The sequence below is a fragment of the Mastomys coucha genome, chromosome X (genome assembly GCF_008632895.1).
Source record: "Mastomys coucha isolate ucsf_1 chromosome X, UCSF_Mcou_1, whole genome shotgun sequence".
In the NCBI taxonomy this organism is placed as follows: Eukaryota; Metazoa; Chordata; class Mammalia; order Rodentia; family Muridae; genus Mastomys; species Mastomys coucha.
In genome coordinates, this window is record NC_045030.1 from 13,231,672 (window position 1) to 13,237,903 (window position 6,232).

General features: G+C 38.5%; 1 non-coding gene across 1 annotated transcript; it reads left to right on the plus strand.

Annotated features, from left to right (window-relative positions):
• Positions 1-4,030: 4,030 nt before the first annotated feature.
• Positions 4,031-4,194, plus strand: LOC116096421. Its single transcript, XR_004121000.1, has one exon. It is a non-coding gene; the product is annotated as a U1 spliceosomal RNA (small nuclear RNA).
• The last annotated feature ends 2,038 nt before the right edge of the window (positions 4,195-6,232 follow it).

Consider the following 6,232-nt stretch of genomic DNA (forward strand, 5'->3'; position numbering starts at 1 on the left):
GGCTCTCATGATTTTTTGGATTTCCTCAGTGTCTGTTGTTATGTCTCCTTTTTCATTTCTGATCTTGTGTGTAGCTCGACGGCTGCAGACGCTGTGGCGGTGATGGCAGCAAGGCAGGCAGCGGGCCCCGGGAGAGGCAACATGAGCAGGTCGCAGAATGATGACAGAAGGCAACTCCTGCTGGAGCGGTTGCTGGAGGCAGTAAAGCAGTGCCAGATCCTCTTTGGAGGGAGAAAGGAGATCGCCTCAGATTCGGACAGCAGGGTGGCCTGTCTATACAATGTATGCATGCACATCTGAAAACTCTAGAACAAAAAGAAGCAAATTCACCCAAGAGGAGTCAAAGGTAGGAAAAAATCAAACTCAGGGCTGAAATCAACCAAATAGAAACAAAAAGAACTATACCAAGAATCAACCAAACCAGGAGCTGGTTCTTTGAGAAAATCAACAGAATAAATAAACCCTTAGCCTGACTAACTAGAGGGCACAGAGACATTATTCAAATTAACAAGATCCTCATGACTTTCTAAAAATATATCACCCTTCCTTAAAATCGTGTATAAGCCTTCATTATATCCATTTCTTTAGGTTTCAGCTACTTATTGTGACTTGCCAGCTATATGAAAATACTAAACTTGTATCTTTCTCTTGTTAATTTGCCTTATGTCAGTTTAATTCAGTTTAGAGTGTATATTGAATTTAAGAGGGTAGAGGGAATGCCCCTGATGACAGAAGAAAAGAGCAGAGAATATGGTTTTCTTTTATGTTTCTTGACTCTCAAGTTATTTTGTAAACCCAAGGTTTCAAAGAGCACTCAGAAAATGCACCACCAGCATAAATATCTGCGTAGATCTATACACAAAACTCCATTATTTTTATACCTTTGTTTCACAAGGGCTAGCTAATGTCAGGTAAATGTATAACTTCCATAAGGACAATAGTTTTTGCTTTTAATACCTCAGTGTTAACTAAGTCAATGATGGAAAGGCTGGCAAAGCATGTTAAATAGCAATTCTGTTCGATTGAAAGAGGGCAACAGTTAGCTCCTGCTGTGAAGAACTGAGTCCCAAGGTTTCAAAGGGTACCCAGGAAATACTTGGTGTACAAAGTGAGTTCCAGGACAGCCAGAGCTATAGAGAGAAACCCTGTCTTGAAAAACCAAAATAAGAAAAAAAAATACAGAAACTAAAGTTGATCATAGAAAAAAACTGATCATTCTGGCAAACACCCAAGAAATATTTCACATAAGCAGTACATAACACATATTGCCCCAGCTACTTAGAAGGCTAAGGTGGGAGGATTACTTGAACCTAGGCTTTGGAGCTAGCCTGTAGAGCAAAGAAAGACTATAAGAATCCATATCAAAACAACAAAAGGCTAGTGGGATGGATGGCTCAGTAATAGAATTTGTACTTAGCATGGACAAAGCCATGCATTCCATCCACGTCCTCAAACAAAATTATAAAATGAAATGTTTTTCCTGCTTTACTTCTATTTCTTCAGCAAATTTACAAAACACTCTTCATTACAATCTATGTGTCCAGTATTGTAAAACCCTAAATGTGCACTTTGTGTCCTTTGCTGAGAAACCATTTAGTCATATAGGAAAAAGGGGCAGGGGACTACAGTTAGCAATGCCTTGACTTCTCACATACTCTATAGAACTGTTATGAAGTTCCCTTTTTGACTCTTAAACTGAAAACTGAAAACTCAAAGAATAGGTATGGTTCTCCTGATGACTGTTCTCTTGACTTGATTTCACTTGAATAATAGATGAATGCCTCCCTCAACAGTCCAGGAATCTCCGAGTCTCGGACATTAGCCCCAGGGATTTTTTTTTTGTCTGTTAACATCTTTATTTGTAAAATGCTCCAAATTGACAACAACCCAAAGACTCCTCTACGGGTGAACTTTTGCATTCTGGTATATCATTACCATGGAATGCTACTCAGCAAGAAGAAAGAATGAAATCCAGGTACATGCAATTACTTGGATAGCCCCAGGGATTTTTAATGAAGAAATGTCTTCTTTAATTTACCACAAGTTTATAGTCAGTGGTATATACACACTTTGTCTAAGAAGTTCCATGTAGTAGAAAGGAAAAATAAACTTTCAGAACAAGAATGAAATGACTGAATGCAGGGAACATTCCCTGGATTTCTGGGACTCAGTAATATGACATCAGCAAAGTACAAAGTCCTAGAACCTAGAGCATATTTTAAAAAGGTGTCTTACGTGGAATTTGGATGCAAAACCATGAATTTCGTACTTTCAATCTCAAAATAAGCAACACAATGCTGGTGAAAAGGCTCAATAACTAAAGTCACTTGTTGCCAAGCCTGATAATGTGAGTTTAATTCTGAGAACTTCCATGGTAGAAGAAGAGAACCAATTCTGAAATTTGTCTTCTGGCCTCTACACAGGTACCATGGTCCAAAATAAATAAATAGTATTTTAGAAATAATAAATGAGGAACATGCTTAAGAGGCTCTGTGGTGAGCTCCAATTTCTGTTCACAGTGCAAAACCCCATGCTTTATAGAAGTAGGGTGTGTAAGAAAAATCCAATAATTCCCCTGAGTAGTCAAAAGCAAGAAAAGCACAACTAATAGTAATCTCACCTGCCCTCCAAACCACACCCCCAACATGCTAACGGAAAGCATAATTTTTTTTACATATGTCAGGCTCATACTGGAGACGCCTATCACAAAGGAAAAGCTGGAGTTGAGATATAGCTTGGTAGTAGAGCTCTTGCCTAGTATATATGAGGTCTTGGATTCTACCTCCTAGTTCTACAAGAACTATGAACTTGCTTAACCTAAGTTAACATTAAAATGCAACATGAGGGTCCTCATGAAGAACTGAAGATTCAAAGAAAGACAAATTTATATAGCTGTATGATAAATTTAATGTGAGCAATCACAGAAACAGATGATAAAGCACAGAATATGACCTAATGGAACTAAGCATTGGAATGCGGGGTAGGGTGGGGTGGGCTGGGGGGGTGTAGCTAGTGAGAACCATTTTTTTAGACTCTTCCCTGTGCTCCTTAGACTTTGGAGAATAAGTATGTCCCTGCCTTTATCTGGTTGTATCTACAGGGTTATCTCTCACATGAAAGTTTTGTGCCATTTGTTTATAATCTGCTACATGAAAGAAGGCTAAAGAAATATGTGAAAGTGATTCTATTTCTTGTACCATTTTCTTCACTATTTCAAGTGCTATACTTGGGAGTAGCCTATCCAGATCCTATCACCTACATGGCAGTATATTTAATCTTTCCATTGCAAAGAGACACAGAACAGAAAGACCTGGCAGCTAATGAGAAGCAATCAGAAACTTGAAGAAAAGGAGCAGAGTCATATTCTCACTCAGCCTCTCACAGGTTCTACAGCCTAAGGAGTTATTCCTATTCTACTTACATGAGGCCATGATTTTGACTTGAGCTGCCAAAAGGGAATTTCAAGACAAGTCAGTATGAAATAGAATTTGTTTAAAAAGAAGTAGAGCTTCACATGTTGGCACATGTCTTTAATCCAGCATTCCGGAAGTAGAGGTAGGCATATCTCTGAGTTCAAGACCTGCCTAGGCTACATAGTGAATCTGTTTAAAAGAAAGAGAGGGAGAGGGGGAAGAGAAGTCTATAATTTGTATGAGTGTAAACATCCATGTAAACATGGATGGAGAGAAAGGCAGGGGACAGAAATGCTTAATTGTATAAATAATAAAATATGATTTTGTGGGTTTTAAAGTTATATTGTTTAATGGATAAAATCTTCAAAGATTAGGCAAAAAGTTAAAATTAAAAGTAAAAACATTGTGTGTGTATGTGTGTGAGAGAGAGAGGGAGAGAGAGAGAGTTGGATTGCTTATTCCCCTTATCTTAGAGAATTTCCTTTTGTAATTGAAATTGAGAGATGATTTCTGTGGTTCTTTTTTCAGATTTAGAAAGAGGAGAGAGAGATGCTGAGAAACTGATGAATATATATATATTCACCTTTAGCATGGGTCACTAGCTATTTTAACAATCTTGTCATACCTGGCAGGGGAGATACCATGATCACGAAGGTGGTTTTCCCAGGGTGAGGCTTATCCATTGCACTCCAGATTTGCTGACCCCTGCGATTTCCCCAAATGCGGGAAACTCGACTGCATAATTTGTGGTAGTGGGGGACTGCATTCGCGCTCTCCCCTGGAAAACAAAAACAAAAACAAAAAAAAAACAATCTTGTCTGAGATATTGTTCTGAAAAGTAAGTATTGACCCTGTAGGCAGTCTTTATTAAAGTTTTGATATTTTTAATTATTTTTTATTTTGTTTTATATGTGTGAATGTTTTGCTTGAATATATCTCTGTTCATCATGCACATTACTGTTGCCTGTAGAAGCCAGAAAAAGGCACCAAATCCCCTGAATCTGAAATTACAAAGGTTTATGATCTACTATGTTGGAGAATTGAACCTGGGTCTTTGGGAAAAACACCAAGTGCCCTTAACCACTGAGTCATCTCTCCAACCCCTACAGTTTTGATTTGTCAATTGTGTCAAAACTTAATTCTCAGCCATGAAACAGTGCATACCTAGTCTCATAGTGAAAGGCTTCTTTTCTTTTCCATGTGCCCTTAAGTTTTCTTACTTTTCAATTTGTCCTGAATTCCAGGTGTGGTAGTGCACAGCTGTAATCTGAACACTCAGAAGGCTAAGGCCAGAGGCCAGACTCGACTGCAGAGTGAATTTAAGTAATCTCGAGCTACAGGATGAGATGATGTCTCAAAATATAGCAACAGGGCTAGAGATTTGGCTTAGTCAGTAAAGTGCTTGCTGTACAAGCATGAGGACCTTGAGTTCAGTCCCTGACACCCACAGGGAAAATAAAAACAGGTGCAGTGATGCATACCTGGAATCTAAGAGCTGAGAAAACAGAGACAAGAGCTATCTGGAGCTTGCTGGTTAGCTAATCTAGCTGAATCAGTGAGCTTTGGGTTCAGTGAGGGACCCTGTTTAAGAAAAAATAAGATGAAGAACAATTGAGGAAGACAATAATATCAACCTCTGGTGCACACACACACACACACACACACACACAGATAATCACACACACATTCACACACACAAACACACACACTCATACACACATACACTCACATATACACTCACTCTCACACACATAAAAAAACACATTCACGGACACACACAAACTCATACACACTCTCACACACACACACACACTGACTCTCTCTCACAGACACTCATACTCAAACTCACACACACTCACTCACACACACACACTCACATACACTCACAAATACACACATATACACACTCCCCCACATACTCAGATACACTCACACACACTCATACACATTCATACACATGCTCACACACACTCACACACACATACACACACACACACACACACACACACACACATTACATTTATTTCTCCATTATCTCTATCCCTCAGACTCTTTCCATAAACTAAAATGTTAAGACTTAGTGTGCTTCTTTCTCAAGCCATTTGTGTGACTCCTCTTCATCCTTGGCTCCCATACTGGTTTTGTACTCACCAAGGGATCTGAATCTTTTACTTCAATAGGAGAAGTTGGCTTTATCTTCCATAATCTTTAAGCCTCTCAACTATGTTAGAAGCCTTCTTCAGTTGCTGCAGCCTGTACGCCAAGCTGACCAAAAAGTAATACCAAGGATCCTGCGCCACAGCATCCAGATCTGATCCTGTGCCACAACATTCTGTACCCAAATACCACCAGGAGAGAAAGATGAAAATCAATAAGATAGATAAACCCTTAGCCACACTAACCAGAGGGCACAGAGACAGTATCTAAATTAACAAAATCAGAAATGAAAATGAATACATAACAACAGAAACTGAGAAAATTCAAAAAATCATCATGTCCTACTACAAAAGCCTATATTCAACAAAACTGGAAAATTGCATGAAATGGACAATTTTCTAAACAGATACCAAACACCAAAAAAAAAAAAAAAAAAAAAAAAAAAAAAAAAAAAAAAAAGGACCAGATGGGTTTAGGTAGAATTCTATCAGATCTTTAAAGACAACCTAATACCAATACTCTTCAAACTATTCCACAATATAGAAACAGAAGGAACACTATTCAATTCATTTTATGAAGCCACAGTTATACTGTATATTCTCCCTTGGAGATGGAACAGTTTCTGTCTAATCAGGAACGTGTCCCAATTTCCTTTCATAGAG